The sequence below is a fragment of the Callospermophilus lateralis genome, chromosome 13 (assembly GCF_048772815.1).
Source record: "Callospermophilus lateralis isolate mCalLat2 chromosome 13, mCalLat2.hap1, whole genome shotgun sequence".
Lineage (NCBI taxonomy): Eukaryota > Metazoa > Chordata > Mammalia > Rodentia > Sciuridae > Callospermophilus > Callospermophilus lateralis.
Genome location: NC_135317.1, coordinates 37342174 through 37361375, shown reverse-complemented (window position 1 = coordinate 37361375; position 19202 = coordinate 37342174). Strand labels below are relative to the sequence as shown.

At 37.4% G+C, this 19202-nt stretch overlaps 1 protein-coding gene and 1 non-coding gene across 4 annotated transcripts in view; both read left to right on the top strand.

The window, feature by feature from the left end:
* Positions 1-19202, top strand: part of Cacnb2 (calcium voltage-gated channel auxiliary subunit beta 2) — a 345689-nt gene that overhangs the window by 107768 nt on the left and 218719 nt on the right. The window lies entirely within an intron of this gene.
* LOC143379773 (U6 spliceosomal RNA) lies at positions 15610-15716 on the top strand. Its single transcript, XR_013088551.1, has one exon. It is a non-coding gene; the product is annotated as a U6 spliceosomal RNA (small nuclear RNA).

Sequence of the window (19202 nt, the reverse complement as noted above, 5' to 3'; positions counted from 1 at the left end):
TGGAATGTTGGTCAGAAAAACCCATCAAATGCCTCTCTAGATCAAAGAGGATCCAGCTGCCTTGGTGAGAAATAAGGGACAACTAGAGAAAGAAAGGGTTTCAGTTCTGTAGTAGCTGGAATAAAATGGAGTGATGGGTTTGGGTGGCTAGAGAAGTGGGGTTGACATGGGAGATTAGGGGCCAGTAGGGATTCTGCTCTGGATCCTATGGAGAGAATGAGGTTGGAATCAAGAATGGAAGCAAACCAGGAAGTGACGAGAAAATAAAGGCTGATCATAGCTTGAGTGACAGGAGACTGAACTTGAGTGATGGATGGAAAGGTCCAGAAATGAGAGAATTGGAGAACATACGTCTTCTACACTGGGCTTCTATTTCTGGTGTTTTATTTTTTTAATGTGTTTCAATTCCTAAATGTCTCATAGATTCATCCACTTCTCTTACTTTCCGCCTCCACTCCATAGGTCAAGGTAATGTCATCTTTTATGTGGATAATCACAGCCATTTCTTAGCTGTTCTCACTTCCTCTCCAGCCATCTTCCATCTGAGTCAACTCTATTGCCAATGTGTACTTTAAAGGATACGAATCTGAACATGCTTCTTGGCTGCCTGAATAGAATCCCACTGCTCTTTGTATGAAGATCCTCAGCTCATCCTCATGATGCGATCACCTGCCGCCCTGACCCCTTGTCACCTCCCCTCCCCTTACTTTATCCCTCAGCAGTCTCCCCTCCACTGCAAAGACCTTTGTGGATAATGTTTCTTCCACTAAGAATGGAGGCTCTGTTCCCTCCCCCGCCTCCTCTCTCCTGCATTTGGTTACCTCTGTGTCCCCCTTCAGACCTCAGCTGCTACAGCATTCCCCTAGAAATGCCTTTTCTGCCTCCTAATTCTGCAAGATGTCTGCCTGCCCAAAGCACCCTGACCTTTCATTCGCAGAAGTTGCCATCTGTAATGATATGTTTATGTGATTAATTTTACGATTATGCTGTTACAACATACTGTGAAGGAAGAGAGCAAGGAGTATATGGGCTGCAGTGTCTGAGCGAAGAGACCCCTTTCCTAAAAGAAATGTCACAAGACGCACCCACCCAAGCAGAGCTGTGTCTCCAGTGGGACACCTTCAGTTCCATTTCAGAAGGCTTCTCTAGATCTGTTTTCTTTTTGGCATTTTAAAATTAAATTATTTTTAACTGAGACATAATTAAAACATGAATTATTCAAAGTAATTTACCATATAAAGTTTCGATACAGGTATGTGCCATGAAATGTTTAAATCATGTTAAACATATCTGTCTTCAATGGTTATCAATTGCAAATCGCTTCTTCTGTCTCTTTGAAATCTATAGTGATTGTCATATTTAGTCACCTTCCTGTGCCACAGTGCACCAGAACTTCTTGCTCCTAACTGTAACTTAGTCCCTACGGGTCTACCTTGCCCTGTCCCGTCCTCTACTCTTCCAGCCTTCAAGTATTCCACCCTTGTATTTCAACATCTAGGAGATTGACTCTTTTCTGCTCTTATTCTTTCTTATTAAAGAGTTTTCTTTTTCAGGAGGAGCACTGTACTCTACTGTGTGCTTTATCTCTCCTGCCTAACAGTAGTCGAAGAGACATTCCCAGATTTTGTTAGACTTCACAGAAATAGAGCTCTTGGAGGTTTTTGTTTTGTTTTGTTTTGTTTTGTTTAGTACCTGTTCTTGACATCATGTATGTTGTCATTATTTCTGTTATTTTTGTTCTTCTGTCTCATTGCCATTTCTCAATCCTTTACTTTTAAGGAACCATGTATTATAATTTAAAAAACTAATTGAACAGTTCATTAGGTTTATCATTTAGCCACATGAACCAAGAAGCTTGTTTTACTGAATGTATTCAATGTGGCTATTTAGTAGGCATTTATTGCAGACAAGGGTGGAGTTTCAAAAACCTTTAATTTCTCACTGAACTCTTGGCCAGTATTTTTATACCAATCTAGAGGAGATTTTTTTCCCTACTTCTCAATAAAACAACAGGTATTTTCATATTGAAAAACTTCTGTAAATCGGAAAGCCCTGCTGTAGGTGAAGTCTAAACCTCTGGCCGTGGTGTCCTGGGCACTTCCTGGTCCCTCCCCAGCTGGGGCTTCTTCCCCTTCCCTCATCACCCCACAGTCTTGGATTCTGTAAATGACTCATTCCAGAAATAGTTTTGAGATACTTTTAAAGCCTGATTTTCTCTTTTTTAACTGAGATAAAGTAAAAGTGACTTAAACAATTTGAGGTTTTTTTTTTTTTTTTTCTCCTGTTTCATGGTATTGTCCAAAGACAACCACCATGGGGCTGATAAGGCAGTGCCCTGTCCGAGGATCTTGGGCTCTTTGTGTCCTGTTGTTCCATTTTCCTGAATCTGCAGCTATCCTCAAAAGTGGCTGGTCCAGTTCTCATCAGTGGGCTATACTGACACCAGTGAGAAGGGGGAGAGCGTGCTCTAGTCTCACTAAAGGACACACGGGGAGGTTGGCACGTGCCATTTGTTTCATAACTGGAATATAGTCACACATCATCTATGTTATTCTAACCTTGATTTTTTAAAAAACTAATTTAATACCATCGTATTCTAACCTTGTTTTATTTTAAATTCTTTATTTCTATTCAGCCATCCATGTTGTGGAACCTGGGATACTTATGTTAGACCAACAACCATATTTCTATTATAGTTAAAATAATAGATAAGGAGGGTATGACTAAGTATTTTTTGTACCCTCTATGTCATTCACTGCGTTAAGTGCTAAGGGTATACACAAGAATAAGGACTGAATCTGGTGGGAAGAACTAAGCTTAGTTTGAAGACTTTGAGTATAGCCCCATTGTCTGGATATACCATAAATATTTAATCCATATACATTTTTCTTGTATATTCTATCTGAACCTACTGTGTGTAATCATCCATGCATTTGCATTTGATGCCCTATTGCCTGAGACTCTTTCTTTCCCTGTTTTCCACTGGATGCGATTCTGCCATCCTGCAGAGGCTAGCTCAGATATCCCCACCTTTGCAAACTTCAACATTTCTTCCAGGTTAGGTAGGAACTGTTTCTTTCATGTTCCATTGCTCCTAAACACTGTTCTCCTTACACTGTTTTTTTTGTAAGAGCCTAGAGGCATAGGTGGACTGGGCTTTTTTTCTTTGATATCCCCACACCTCAGCACAGTGCTGAGCAAATAGAAGGTGCTCAATAAAGATTTGCTGAATCCAATTAGTTAGTGCTCAGCATTCTTTCATGGATCTTTGAATGACAAGGTGGGTGGAATCTCCAATGAACTGGGGAATCTCTCTCCTATTATGTTTAAAAATATCATGGTTAATGGAAAGTTAAGTGAATTCCAAATCAAACTCAGAATCAAGAGATACATTGTTTCCTTGGTGTTTTCATCTAATTCTAACCTTGTTTTTTTTTTTAATTCTTTATTTCTATTAAGTTATTCTCTTAAATGTGTGAAGGGGCTTAAAAAAACTTGAATTTTTATCATATGTGTTCTTTTATTACTATATTTCTCACTGAAGTTTCTTTTAAAAAATCAAACCAAAATCCTGTCTACTAGAAATATATAGTGTATGGTCCAGAAAACATTTTCCCCGGGACTTAATTCAAAAGCCAATGTGCAGTATAATTCAGAAATTTTATTCTATCTTTCTTTGCTTTAGGTTTCTGACTTAATTATAAAAGTACTCTTATTTTCTCTCAGTAATCTATTATTTCCCTTTTGGGGCTTAAAAAAACATGGAGGATTGATTAGTATGTGATAAAGTTATAGAATTTTCAGACTGTAAATTATGTAAATTACAGAGTATTAATTATACTATTGATCATATTACTGATAGACAAAACAACCATTGGGGCCTCCATTAATTACTTTATTGGTCAAATAAAGAGAACTGAATTAAGGCAGAATTTTTTTTTCTGGCTCTAATAGTCTCTAAGAGTAATAATAACAATAATAATACAGAGTTGTTACTTTAAACTGCAGATTTTTAAGAAAATGCTGGCAAAATGTGGAGAATTGGCAGAACCTCACTATTCTATGAACCTAAAGAGCAAAATGGTGGTTGATCTTAATTTGTGGCATGAGATAATTAATTTGCCTTCTTATGTGACAACAGTATATGAAGTGACTTGGGTGTGGGTGCAAATTTGGATCAATATCCGTGGCACACTAAAAGGTTATATGAATCATTGCTTATTATAACGGTTGATATCATCAAATTAATAGTTGAATCCCCAGTGCTTTAATGATTCATCTTTTTAGGTGTGACATGTATATGGTCCTTTAGAAGAATTTTAAGATTAGCTCCAACTCTGAGAGCTGCCTTTAAGGAATGATATAAACAAGAGTTTATAAGTAGTTATTGACTTGTAAGCTCTCTGGCCCGGAAGGTAGCCTTATTTGGTTTATTGTGTCTAAATCATAGTATGTAATTAATTAATTAGATCTGACTCTGATCAAATTTGCTTACCAGAGTTATGTTGTTTAACAGGCTTCAGTATAAAAAAAAAGAAGAAGAAGAGTATTTGGCAGTGAGCACAGAAAAACTGCAGGCGGGGTGCTAGAGGGAGACAGGTCCTGAGCCCACTCCATCAATCCTCCTTGTAATTCATGTGAAATACATACTGCAGGAAAAAGCATCTGACGAAATTGAAGGGTGGTTCTGTAGTCCTAGGAATCCACAGTGAATGAAAGTCTAGACTCGGTAATTTTTCAGGTAAGGGGAGGAGGGAGAACTAGCAAATCAGATATGCCCAAAATATTACAGAGGTAACACGGAATCAAGGATGCTGTTGCCAGTTTGTGCATTGTGAGAAGGCAATAACAGCCGAGCAGCAGCAGGAGCAGCGCGTTCTCAGAGGCAGTCACATCAACAGCAGCAGGGGTAGGCCGCCTCCTTTCAGTGTACTGCAGGGTCGTGAAATGCAAGACTCTCTGATGTTTGAAAATCTCTTGAGTTGAGCATGGCTACTGTAAGAACGTTGCTAAGAAACTCTGCTGATTTGGACAGTCATGAGTATGTGTTAGCAATAGTTACTTTAGGAAAAGAGATACTACTTTTTGTAAATCAATAGGCAACCTCCCCCCTGAAGAAAAAGATCTCAAATTACCTGGTTGGGGTGGTGGTGGGAGATTAAAAAAAAAAAAAGACAAACGGGAGGAACAAAGTTTTGGCATGCCTGTAGGAATGGTGGTTTCTGTAGAAACTACCTAACAGGCAGAAGCTAAGTGTTGATCAGCCCATGCCTCTTACCTGGGAGTGGAAGGTGGGAAGAAATGGACAGCGGCTGTGACGAGGAGACAAGGCACGGTGCAGCTTGGTGAAGCCACACGCTGACTGCGTTCTGCCCCCTCTTCATGCAGTGCTGCGGGCTGGTACATCGCCGGCGAGTACGGGTGTCCTATGTAAGTTTCTATTGCTGTAGAAACGTGGCTAGGAGCTGCAAATCTATTTGTGTCTGTCTGATGCATGTTGCTTCTTTTGGATATTTTAATCCCTGTGCTGAACCAAACAGATGATCGATCATTTGTACCATGAGTTTTCAAGGCACCTGAGGTCTATGAGATTCTGAGATTTTTCCCAGAGATGTTTTTGTCTTATCTTTTGTGCCATGTTACTTTAATAAGGTTGGGGATTCCTTGCATAGGATTTGGTTTGGAAAGTCCATTGTCTCAGATATCTGTATCAGTTCAAACCAGTTGATAGTCTCTTTTACCTAGAGTGGCTCTGTTTTCCTATTTGAATTATGGCATGGGGGAAAAAAAATTCCCGAGATAAATACCATGGAGTTTGACAAATTAAAGATAGCCACAGAGGCTAACGTTAAATCGTGTCTTGAGCAGCCTCAGAAAAAGAGTAGATGAGAATCATTTGATGGATGAGAGAGCTGTTGCAGTAGCGCCAGCATTTACAACAGCTTTATCATGCTCTGACTATTTCACAGAAATAGCCCTTGTTCCGTGGACCTGCTGTGTTTTTGCAAAATGGCTGTCTGGGTATTAAATTCTATGAGGCAGACTCTCACACGTACTGAAGTATCCCTACTTCAAACGATTGGAGGCTAATTGAAATATGCCGTGCTGTTCGCTAGCCGACAGGCTCCAGGGAAGCGCTGGCTTGATTTTCATACTCCTTTTGCAAGCAGTTACTTTATTTTCAGGGAGTGATATGAAGGGGAACAGGAGGGCTTATGCAGGCTGGCCAGACTGCAGTGTTGAATTGCTTGACACTGATTTGAGATTCCTGGCTGCAAAACAAATAGAAAATTGACAAAGAAAGCTAATCAATTCTTAAGGGTATAATGTAAAGAAATCTGTGACCTTGGGAAATTGGCCAGCAGAAGAGAGAGATGTGAGACTTCCAGGACAAACAAGGTCAAAATGTGATATTAGCCAAATAATAAAGTTGGAGACTGGGGTTTGGAAGGGCGGGGGAGGGATAATTACGTGCCTATTAGATCTTAAAGATGAGATTCAATTTTATGAAATAATCAAAAGCCCCCAAAACTCCTTTGGAGGTTTTTGTAATTGTTATATATTTGGTGCCATTTGTCTTTTGAATGCAACAGTTGAAGTGTCGGGAGTAAATGTAGTACTGAGGTAACCAGCCAAGAGTCTTTACGACATCTGCAGGGGCAAATGATTTTTTTTTTTTCAATAGAAAAAGTAATTGCTTTTTAATAAGATTTGCAAATTAAGCAGTAAAAACTTTTCAGTGTGTAAAACTGTCCATATAAAGAAAACCTTAAATTAAAAGTAACTTGAAATTTAAAATGTATATTTTATGGAATAATGAAAACTAAGAATTCATAGCTTTATATATTTCTTTTTATTTCTAGTGACTTACAAAACTATCTATGGCTACCTATGCCTATTGTATAGAATATTTCTGAAATATGGCCTCAAAGCAACAATTTATACTGTTTTTGTCCTTTTTTTTATATCAAACATGTAAATAAATAGGAGGAAGCAGCATCTACATTTTTTGGAATCATGACTGAAAAGTACAGAGATTTGGTTCATCTGCTAATTTTCAAACTTTTTTGCTCTGTATTTTGGTTAAGAACCATGAAAACTATAGCAGAAATCTACTTTGAAATGAAGAGAAATTCATATACCTTAGTCACTGGAAATACATTTTCCTTTATTTGAGAGCCTTGTGTCTTAGGCATTCTAACTGGAAACCCACCTGCTGCTGTTTTGTCCTATCTTCTGTGACAGCTTAGCATGTTGATTTCTGTTTTCTTTATAGATGGCCAACTCAGAGTCATAGGTATGTGAAATAGGAAACATATTTCATTTACTTGGAGAAAAAGGAACCCACTATGTTTAAATCCGTGAGTGAGACCTAATTTGCCTGCAGAGCTGCTGGAGATGGAGGCTAATCATTGATAACCAGGCCCACAGCAGGACAAAGGGTGGCCCAAACCCCAGTGTGGTGCTGTTGCTCAGGACCTTCTCTCATTAGACTGTCCTGCTGTCCTTTCTCAAATCTGTTATCAATTTAGGAGAATGATGAGGCATATCATGCCAGTAATAAATTTCAACATTTATGTACATGTTTCTATTGCATATAATTATAGATAGTAAATATTACCTATCAGATTAAATATAGTATATAAATCACACAACAAATATATACAGTCATTGCTGCATAATTGCATTTCAGTCAGTAGTGGGCCATGCATACAACAGGAGTGTCTCATAGGATTCTGCTAGTGATGTGGTTGTTTTTGTTTAAGTGTATCCTGATGTGCCCACAGTGACAAACTTGCCTCATGATGCAGTTCTCAGACAGTATCCCTGTTGCTAAGTGCTGCAAACCTCTGTGTGTGTATCTCAAACCTCTAAGAGTTCTTTTACCTTGTTTTTAGTGTGACAGCTTTCTTAAGAATTCCTCCTACTCCAACATTGTCTTTCAGAAAGATATGTGGGTTTTAAAGAAAGTTATATGCATGTGCCATAGTTCTTCATTTCTAGGTTTTTACTTTTCAAAGCCTGTGTTTTTTTAGGCTCCATTTCCTATTCTGTTCACAGTTATCTTCATATTCAAAAATTATTCTGTGAGTAGTGGACCCTCCCTGCAAGCTGGAGCCCCTCTTTCTTCATATGACTCAGTGCATAAGACTCTTTCAAAAGACTATTATTTTGGGGATCTAGTCTTCATTGTTTTGTTTACACCTTATAATTTTTCTTTTTGAATCCTGCTTTATATCTTAGGAGTAATTTCCATATTTACCTAAACTGTCTTATAGTATTTTAAATTTTAGGAAAAGTCATCAGCTGAATAAATACTTAAATTTAAAAGGGTATATAAATGTGACAAACTGTATGTCTACTTCTGTAAAATACTTCTAAAGTTCTGACATTATTATGCTTTGGAGAGAGAAGATGGGTACTCTTTTTGCTAAACTTTTTATTGAAGTATGGTTGGTTCTTCATATCCATGGGGTTTACATTATGAGGCTACAACCAAATGTGGATCAAAAATATTTGGAAAAAAATATATATATATATGTAGTGAACAAAAACAGACCTTTTTAAATCTTTATTCCCTGAAAAAGGCAACATTTACATAGCATTTACATTGTTTTAGATGTTAAATTAGCTAGAGATGGTTTACAGTATATGGGAGTATTTCAGATGCAAATACTGCATCATTTTATATAAATTTTGATATCCATGAGACAGTCTGTAAGCAATCCCCTGTGGATACTGATAGATGACTGTACAGTTGACTATTCCTTATCTGAAATTCTTGGGACCAGAAGTATTTCAGATTCTTGAGTTTTTTTGAATTTGAAAATATTTACATATACCAGTTGAGCATCCCTGATCTGAAAATCACCAAATCTGAAATGCTTTCAAATTAAATGTTTTGGGTGTTGAGTCAAAAGATCAGGGAAGCTCAGCCTGTACTACATACATATGGGAACATGAGTGCAGAAATTTTAAGTATTGAACTTGAGGAAAGTTCACAAAGTGGACTCCTGTGTGATCAAGAAACCAAATATTATCAGATGGCTTATCTTAAGACTCCAGTCGCCTCACACTCCCCACCAGGGTACTCATTCATCTGACTTCTAGCATCATGAATTCATTCTTCCTGTTTCTGAATTTTATATGAATAAACTCGTGCAGACCATGCTTTTTGCCCACCTTAGTCACTCATCCTTTTATTTATGCGATTCTGTGGTTGCACATAGTTACAGTTGCTTTCTCATTCTCATGGCTTTATAATAATATGTGATTAAACCATAACTCATCCTTTCTATTGTGATGGCCATTTGCATAGTTTCCAGTTTGGGGCAACAACCGTTGCTGTGAACAGTTGTGATGTATGAATTTTATGTATGCTTTTCTGTACAATGTAAATATAGGATTGAATTTGCCAAGTCCTAGGACACAGTATACATACATTCAGTTTAAGTAGATACTGGTAAACATCTTTCCAAGATGTTCAATTAATTTACATTCCCACCAGCAGTTCCTCTTTGGACTTGGTATTATCTCCTGTATTTTGTCCAGTCTGGCAGGTATGTAGAAGCATCCCATATGGTATCACTTGGCATTTCCCTGATAACTTCGGAAGTACCTGTGAAAGCCTCTTGCTTCTTTTTCTATTAGGTTATTTGCCTTTTGAGGCAATTATGTTCAACAGAAGTACTGACAAGGGGAAAAGCAATGTGTGATTAAAATAATACAATGATGAAAGACAAAAGTGACATACACAGAGGTATGATTAGAATGCAGAATTGGACCTGACCTGGGTTTGAGTCTTGATGTTGTCATTTATTTACTGTGTAATAGTGGGGAGTTCTTTTCTCTTTTTCAATCTGATCATGATTCTGTATAATCAGGTTAATAGTAAAACTTTGAAGGTTTATTTTGAGAGCAAAAATGAAATAGTTTGTCAGCACCTCCACATTGCCTGATGCATATATTTCTCATGGAACTATGAGACGGAGGAACTATAATCAGAAACTAATAAGGATGGAAGAAAGGAAAATGATAGGTAATTGCTCATGACTTTGTTGTTCCCTGTGTTAGTTGCTTAATACTAGTAATCTTGAAAAGCTTTGATAAATGAATTAGATAATGGGAAGTAAATGAGTCCAATAAATGTGTTCCTAATCTCTCATAAGATCATACTTTCCTTAATGTGAGATCAGTTTTGATCTTTTAGAGCATCTAAATGTAGCGAGAGCACCAAATATTTCTTTAGTGCATAGAGCATAAGCAGGTCAGTACTCTAGTTAAGTTCTCATTAGCACCACTGCCTGATGCAGATTTACATAGGCTTTGAGAGTTTACAAAATAGTTTTTGCCCACTGTTTCACTTGACATTAAAGCAACCTTTAAATATCATCAAGGCAAGTGAAAATATGTTACAGAAAAGAAACCTTCAAATCAGGAAAATTAACTATTGTCAATTATTGTCAACTATTCTCAGCTTGATCCTTATCAAGGATCAAGCTGAGAATCAATTTGAAACAATCTTATTTCACGTACCATGTTTTGTTCATCTTACTGGGAATGTATTTCTAAGGTTAAATAATTGGATTATAATTAAATTTAATATGAAAATTTTATAGTGCTTCTCAGTATAGAAATCAAATATCATTGAACTGAAGTACTGAAGTGCCAGTTGTTTGAGATTTCTGGTTAGTAGAGTTGCAGCTAGTATATCTTTTGAATTAGTTTTTCACTCATAAGTCATAACATTTTCCAAATTATAAAATTGTTTATTCATATACTTTAAATAACTGACTTGTCCAGATACGTCTTCAAATGTGCTTTAGAGTGATATTTGATCTTCAAGACCAGTGTTTTTTTAAAGTCGAATTCATACAGGAGAGGTTGTTGATTTTTCAGATTTGGAATTGCATGAGTTTTTAGTAGCATTTCACTTGGGCCATATTAAAAGTCTTAATTTGGCCCTTAGATTTTTTATGTACCATAAAGGTCTTAATGTACTTTTTTTAAAAAATATTTTTTTGTAGTTGCGGATGGACAGCATACCTTTATCTTGTTTATTTCTTTATGTGGTGCAAATGATCTAATCCTGTGCTAAGCAAGCGCTCTGTAATTGAGCAGTAGCCTCCCCACCTTTTTAAAATTCATACTTACCTCTCTAGGAGGTGAGAGAGTCCCTTGAGAAGATATGTGCCTCCTTCAGAGCAGTACACCTCAGCTTCAGAAGGAGCAAACCTGAATATTTAAATATTATACAATAGAAATACTACTTAATAATATTTCAGAGCTTTGAATTTTGCTGGAGATTTAAGCTTCCATATAAAAATACAATAACATTTTATGAATAGAGATTGAGGGAGATGAACATTCTTATAAACATTGAAGAACACAGAGTAAGGAAGATGAAATTAAGTCAACCCCCTGGTGACCACTGGGCATGTGTAGAGGACGAGCTTATTGATGAACTTTTTGGGCATAAGACCCTCTAGTTGCCAGCTACCTTCTCAGCACATCTCTGGCCACCACCTATTTCTTTCTCTTCCCTAGGAGGTTTCATATGTGAATAACAGACCCTGAACAGAAGCCTAGACTTTGCACATTGGAGACCATTTGACAGGCTCCTCCATCCCTCTGTGCCTAGGTTTCCTTTCGTGTGAAATGAGGACTATTAATAATTGACTTACAGATTTTCTATGAATATTACTGTGTTCATCTGTGAAAACACTTGGCACATAATACACACTTAATTGTGAACTATTTTATCATGACTCCCACCCATCTCTGCATCAAAGCACTACTCCTGTGCTGAGTAACAGGAATCACTTTTAGAAGGATGCATTCATTGTTTTAAAGAGAGCTTTCGTGGGCTGGGGATGTAGCTCAGCAGGAGAGTACTTTCAAGTACAAGGCCCTGGGTTCAAATCCCTGGCACCACCTAAAAAAAGTAAAATAAAAAAGGAAAGTTTTGTAAAGTTCATTAAATTATGCAAAGTGAAGTAGTCATCATCCGTTTCTTCATGAGGCAATTACTGAGTACCTGCTTTTTTGCCCAGGGCTACTCTGAACATTAGAAATACAGAGAGTAGTTAGATTTCTCATCTCTCTTCTTGGAGGAGTCTAGTCTAGTGGTGGAGACGTAGAGTTTATGGAACATGAAAATGTTTTAACATAACTGAATTATCTGACAATAGGAGAAAATAAATAGTGTGCCACCTATCGTAGTAAATACCATACAGACATTAAAGAGAAAAAGCTAGATTTGTACAAACTGACAAATCCAAAGAAAGAAGAAAATACAAATTCTAACACACCTTCTGCAAGAATCAAGGTGAAGAATGATGTATGTAGTACAATCACAGTTATTCTACATGTGCTTATGTCTATATTGGTATTTGTGTAAGAGAAGCTCCAGAAAGCTATGTCAATATGTAGATAGCTCATGGAAACAGAATTATGAAAGAATTGGTTGAATTTTTCTTTTATATCACTAGATATTTCACAGGGAGTACAGTTTATTTTTGTAATTTTATTTTTGTAACATTTAGTGTACTAATTGTAGTTCATTATTAAATATAATATATTAATATAATTAAATATATTAAATATAATATGATCTAGTTAATAAATATTAACATTAAATATTGAATATTAGATGCCTTCATTTATCCCTCACCCTTTTCCAGAAAGGCTTATGAAATACAAGTTTGTATGTATAAATAGATACTATTTTTTATACTATACATAAATTTTAAAATTTACATTAATGTTATTATAGAATTAAAATACATATCCTAGCACATTAGGAAGCACTTGACTGGAAGTACATTGAGTGAAACCAACCCATCAGGGAAATCTGTTGATTTAAAGGTTGGCATGTATATTCAAAAATAAAGAAGGGTAAGGCCTAGCTTATTCTGTAGTCAATCCTTCATGGGGTGTTACATGCAAAGGGGTTTAACTGGGAGTGAGGTTCAAGTCCTGTGCTTTGCATTGCTAAGAACCTGTGCCATGAAGCATGACCAAATCCTATTGTTTGTTTGCACTCTGACATGCCTTTGTTGTTATGTTTCCTGAGTAAATGAGGAAGGAGTCCAGGAGTATAGGAGATCTGAGCAGGTGAATGACATTGACAGTAGAGTTGCATTGATTGAAGCTGCCCACAGAGTCATCTTCTTTTGCTGAAGACACACAGGTCAATATAGCCCCCAAGTTGATGGCTACTAGACCTATATATCCAGATCTCAGCTCTTTCTTCCACATTTCAGACCCATTTGAGCACCGACAGGTGTGTGAACATTTTTGTATGGAAACTCCACAGATCAGCACACACGGCCTCTGCAAGACTGAGCCTCGTTCTTTTGGTCTCTGTCCTCCCCATTTCTGCTCTGCCCTTCTCATCTGCCACCAGTACTTCTGTCTGCTCCCACCTTACTGGTCTGGTTAAATATTACTATTGTTTCACTTGCTCAAGCCAGAAATGTCCCTCATTGTCCCTCCCCTTTAATTCAGGTCCTATCAAGTGGAAAGAGCTCTGGGATATGTTCGCTGTTTCAACCCTAGCATGGAACCCAGTTATTTCCTTCCCAAGTTACCACAGCAACCCCCTGACTGCTATCCCTACATTCTAGTCTTCATTCTCCAACAATCCAGTCTCCATTGTGAATGTAGCTGCTAATGAGATTTTTCTCAAATGCAATCATGATCTGTTTAAACCCCCAGTTGATTGCCATTTTCTGAGAATATAAGTAGACTCTCCCATATCCTACAAAACTGTTCCAGATCAAGCACCTTTCGTCCTAGCTCCTTCTCACTGAGTTTCCAATGGCATTGACTGTCACACACTTTCCCCACATCCAGGACTCTTTTTTTTGCCTCCATACTTCAGTAGAGGTTGTTGCTCATAATTGGTTAGTTCTTTGCCTCTTTCCTAAAAGAGCACTCACTAGCTAGGCACAGTGGCACACGCCTGTAATCCCCAGGGCTCAGGAGGCTGAGACAGGAGGATCACATGTTTGAGGCCAGCCTCAGAAACTTAGTGAAACTTTGTTTCAGAATTAAAAAAATAAAAAGGACTGGGGATATAGCTCAGTAGTAAAGCACTCCAAGGTTCAATCCCTAGTTTAAGAAAACAAAATAAAACAAAAACCAGACTGTACCTGGTCCTTGTCATAATTCTCCCTTTAGTTATCCTCTCTCTTTGAACTGTTTCCCCCATTCCTTTCTCATTGTTGTGTCCTGTTGCCCACTAAGAACGTCTGGCCCATGACACACTCTCAAGACTTCTTGAGTAAATACAAAGCTAATGCTGGAAAAATATTATCAAATTCTTATTTTTCCACAACCACCCTTACATTCCCACTTGCTATGATTTGAAAATTTCATTTTATATATAGGCACAATTCATCTTATACTGTGTGTATAAATACACACACAACTTGCTGATGGTATCAAGTTAGGTTCCTTAGTCTTTCAACATGTATAGAGTAGAAAAGAAATTTTGCTAGAGTTGCAAACTCTGTAATCAGTTCACTCTGTTAGGCTGTTTTTACTGCTTAGATTATAGCTGTGTATTTCTTTTAAAAATTTTAAAGCAAAACCCAGTTTATTTACCCATAACAAGAAACCATTCAAGTACAGAAGGGATCTTGGTTCTGATTTGAATGATGAAATTCACTCAAAAACCACAAACTAACTTTATTTAAAAACAGTGGTTACAAAGTAGATAAACATGTTTAAAAACAGAACCACATTTTGAAGTATCTCTAAGCATAGCCATTTAAAAAATAAAAACACTGCTAGATGATTTATATAAACCCTTGAGTTAAGGCTTTAACAGCTACGCATATTAAAAAGCTGCCCTAACATCTTGGCCATGTATTCGACAGGCAGCTCCTGATTTAGATGTGTCATTCATCACGGCCCCCCAGCCCATCCGCCTGTCCAAGCTCAGGCAGGTAGCAGCCTTTTGTGTTTGGGGTTTACAGCCTTCAATTGCAGGATGACCTTTCTGCTTAATAGACCTGCTTTAGTTGAGCCGGACTCTTGTGTTTTTCTCTTCCTTGGCGTTACATTGAGATGACCCTCAGTTCCCTTCTGTCTGAATCATCACAAAGAGCTTCATGTTTTGTTCTTCCTTACACTTTGGTGCTGTGCATATTGGCATCCTGCTCCCCACTACCAAAGGAATAAGTGATTTATGTCGTCTACTTGGATTTCCAGAAAACAAACTTTAGAATAGAGAGAGGTCTGAACACTGGCTGAGGACCCGGGACTCTCCCAGTTTCCATCTCACCAGCTTTTTCTTTCTTCCCCTTATGTTTTCTCCCCTTCTCAATAATGGTCTCGGTGGGTCTGTAAAATCTGCCCACACACCTCACTGGCTGCTCTCCCCTCTTGTCATTGCTGGATGAGTCATCTTTTTTTTCCCCCTTTGGGGCCCATCATTGGTGAAATAAAGTGACAGTTATTCAGAGAGGTGGATTGCAATCTCTTGATGAGTGGGACACAGTCTCATTAGGAACAGAGATTTCTTAATGATTTTCAAGGGTTGTGGTTAAGGAAGACGGAGCAGGATGTTGGGGAAGGGATAGTTTAAAAATCACCTACTTGCTGCTCGCTTGGGAAGCATGTGTACTAAAATCGGAATGATGCAGAGAAAATTAGCATGGCCCCTGAGCAAGTATAACATGCAAATTCATGAAGCATTCTGTATTTTTATCACTGATTTTTCACTTATAAAGTTAAAAAAAAAATCTAATTGGAAGTTCTGGAATCTTTCCTTTCCCCTCCCCTCCTAAACATGCCTCTAAAAATCACAATTGCTCTCCAAAACTGTCTCGAAGTTAGGTAAGATAAGGTTATTTGCTGATTCATGGGCAAAATCAATTTTTTTTTCATTGAAAATGTGGAGTCCATTGCAGGTTTATAGAAATGTTTTTCAGTGTATTCTTTACATCACTGGCATTAAAATTCCTATGAATGTTTTTTAAAAATAATGCAGACCGCTGAGAACCATCCCAGACCCATAGAATCTGAATCTCAGGGATGCTTTTTTCATTTCATTTTTAATAATCTGTTTGATTTTCATGCTTACTCTTGTTTAAGTTTCCCTGACCACTAGAGAGCTGAGGGAACCAAAGGAAAAGTGGAATTTGGGATCAGAGCAGCTCTGGGAATCTGGGTGTCTCCGTGGCTTAGCTCTTTGGAGTTCTTCCTCTAAGCAACTTAGTCTACCGCAGTTCAACTTGTGTCAGGTTTACTCAAGGTTCATATTCCTGGGAGAGAGGATCAGAGTAGCCCAGCTTCTCATCAACCCTGTGTACACTAGAGGATAATTTCCCAATGTGAAATCAAGTTATTTCCAGGAAGAAAGGGAAATGAATCCTAGGCAGACACACACTGTTGGTATTCTTCGGATATATACATAGAACATGTTGGGATTTTTAAAAATGAACCATCCACTCTCGTCATGAAAGATTAGAAAGTCAAGCGTTGACATACTTCAGTTGAGCAATCCTGAGGTTTTCCAGTTATCTAAGTGGGGATTGTAGAAGAGGTAGATGATAGTGTGGAGTTTGTAAGGAAAAAATCCAGAAATGCCTTTCTAATGGGATCAGTAGCAGGTGAGAACTTGAAGTTTTCAATATTTAAACCAACTTAACTCATTAAATGACATGATGAATTTTATTCAGATACATGGTCCATAGGTGGTTGTAATTTATTCAATTATGGCATTAAAAGTTTACAGAATTGCCTAAGCAACGCTTTGAAGAGACTTGTGATAAAAGAGCCCAAATATCACATACTCCTTAATTCCTTTCAAAGGACAACTGCGGTTGCTAGATGCAGTTCCTACTATTTGTGTCTCTTGGTGGGTCCCAGGGGACTGAGCAGCTCTTGGGAATGTCTAGAGTGAAAGATACAAGTGGGATTTCATATTTTCAGAAAATCCATCTTCTTGGGGTTCTTCCATCCTCCAACCGTAAAGTCCTTGTAGATGCCATGGGAAGAAACCTGCTGTCCTGTGTGCGGTGGTGTGCCATGGGCTATGCTCCAATGCCTACTGGCAACTTTACTTAGACCAAGGTTAATATGACTCAAATAAATTGACCTGCCTCTTTTGTTCTGATGAAAGTCAATTTCAGTCTTAGAAAAAAAAGAGACAGCACCCAGTATGAAAAGAAATACGATTTTTACAAATTATTTCAAAATATGACTCTTAGCACCTGCCACCCCTTTCTTTGTAACTGAAAGAGCACTGGAAAAAAAAAAATTACTCCGTGATTTAATCACTGGCCCAAAGTTTCCTCATTCCGCTTTTTTTTGGTCGCACCTCAGATCTGATAAGGCAGCAATACTACTGATAGCCCCCAGGAGTGATAATATAAATGTTAAGGCTCTAAGCAAATTTTGCCAGTGAATTTTTGTATGATTGAAAGTGGGTTCAGTGTCACAAATATTTTAATAAAAGAAATCCATGTCCCCCCCCCCATACAGTAAGATCTCCCCTTTATTTAAAGTCTTATGATTTTAAAAGTTTACTCTTTTAAAGAACTCTTGGTCAATCCACACAAAGCAACCAATTATATAGAATTTTTATTCCTGAACTATAATTATAATGTGCTCATTACCATTTAAAGATAATAGCATTCTTATTTCTGCAGACCAAACAGCACTGAAAATTTTGAAATGAATCTCACTTCAAAGGGCAAAGTCATCACTGCTGGAGGGAACTTACTGATTGTTCATCTTTTTCCTGTATGATTTATTGCACCATTTTTTCTGTCAAACAGAACTCGTGAGCCATGATTGGCAGTCCAATCAGATCAAAGAATACACTTTTAAAAGACACTGATTTGGGTTTATTCTCCTCACTGCTCCATGAAAAACTGAGATGACAAGATGACTTTTTTCTGAGTTGATTGGATGCCCCTTGTTTATTCTACTTTCTTAAGCCCTTGATGAGACATGCCCTTCTTGGAGTATTTTATACATTAAGTCAGCCAAGATTTCACCCTGACAGGTCTGCTGCATTAATACCTGGAGAAAACCACAGTACCTCAGAGTTCTACAGTTTCACCCATGCTTAGCCTTCAGGCTACAGGCATTTGCTGACTATCAGACCTCTGATGGGTCAGATATAAGTACAGACTTGTAGCTTTCCAAATTCATTTCCCAACATTATCCTGGGAATGCCAGTACTTCTTAATGAAGGAACAAAATTACCATTGTCAGAGAGGAATAGATACAAGAGAATTCGGACCCACCAATTCTTCAACAGAGGCTTCAGAAAGAATTATTCTCATGTGAAATGAATTGGCACATAAAGAAAATAAACTGTATTCTTCCATGCAGCTCATCAGGGTTTTAAGTTTTTCTTCATTTTAAATAATGGCTGTGCCCTTTGGGAAACATAGACTAACCCCATAAATGTTTTATTAATGGTTTTTCTTTTTTAAAAAATTTTTTTATTTGTTTTAATTAGTTATACATGACAGTAGAATGCACTTATATACTTTGATATATCTTACATAGATGGGATATAATTTCTCATTTTTCTGAGTATATATATTGCAGAACCATATTGGTCACATATATACGTAAAGTAATAATGTCTGTTTCATTCTACTGTCTTTCTTATCTCCACATTATTAATGGTTTTTCGAATGATCATGTAGACCAATGAAACCCAAGCTTTTAAATTTCAGAGTAGAGCTTTATCATCCATTTTGATTAGTAATAGGAACCAATTTCTCTAGTTTCAAAACATGTGACTTTATTGCAACCAGAATGGTGAGACTTCGTTCAGATTATTTGAGGGAATTGTGATTCCACTTTGCTTTATTCATGGCCACTCTTTTCATCCATTTCAATAAGTCTCAAAATAAATTTTATAGTGATCTCAACTAATGGCCAGTCAATGAACACAAAATGTCTGTGTACCATGCCTTGTTTTTGGCTTCACATAGTAAAAGATTAGAACCCTTGCAAACCTGAGACAAAAAAAAAAAAAGTGATTTCAGGCAATTTCATAATTTAGAGTGAAACTCATGTAAGCAATATAAAGACGTGAATGATTGTCAATCATATACTTAGCAGTCTACAGCCCTCTATGTCAATCTAATGCAAAATTACTGTCAGAGGGCAACTCTGTAGGAACTACGTGGGCAGCACTGCCACCCCACCCCCTCACAGGCACTCAA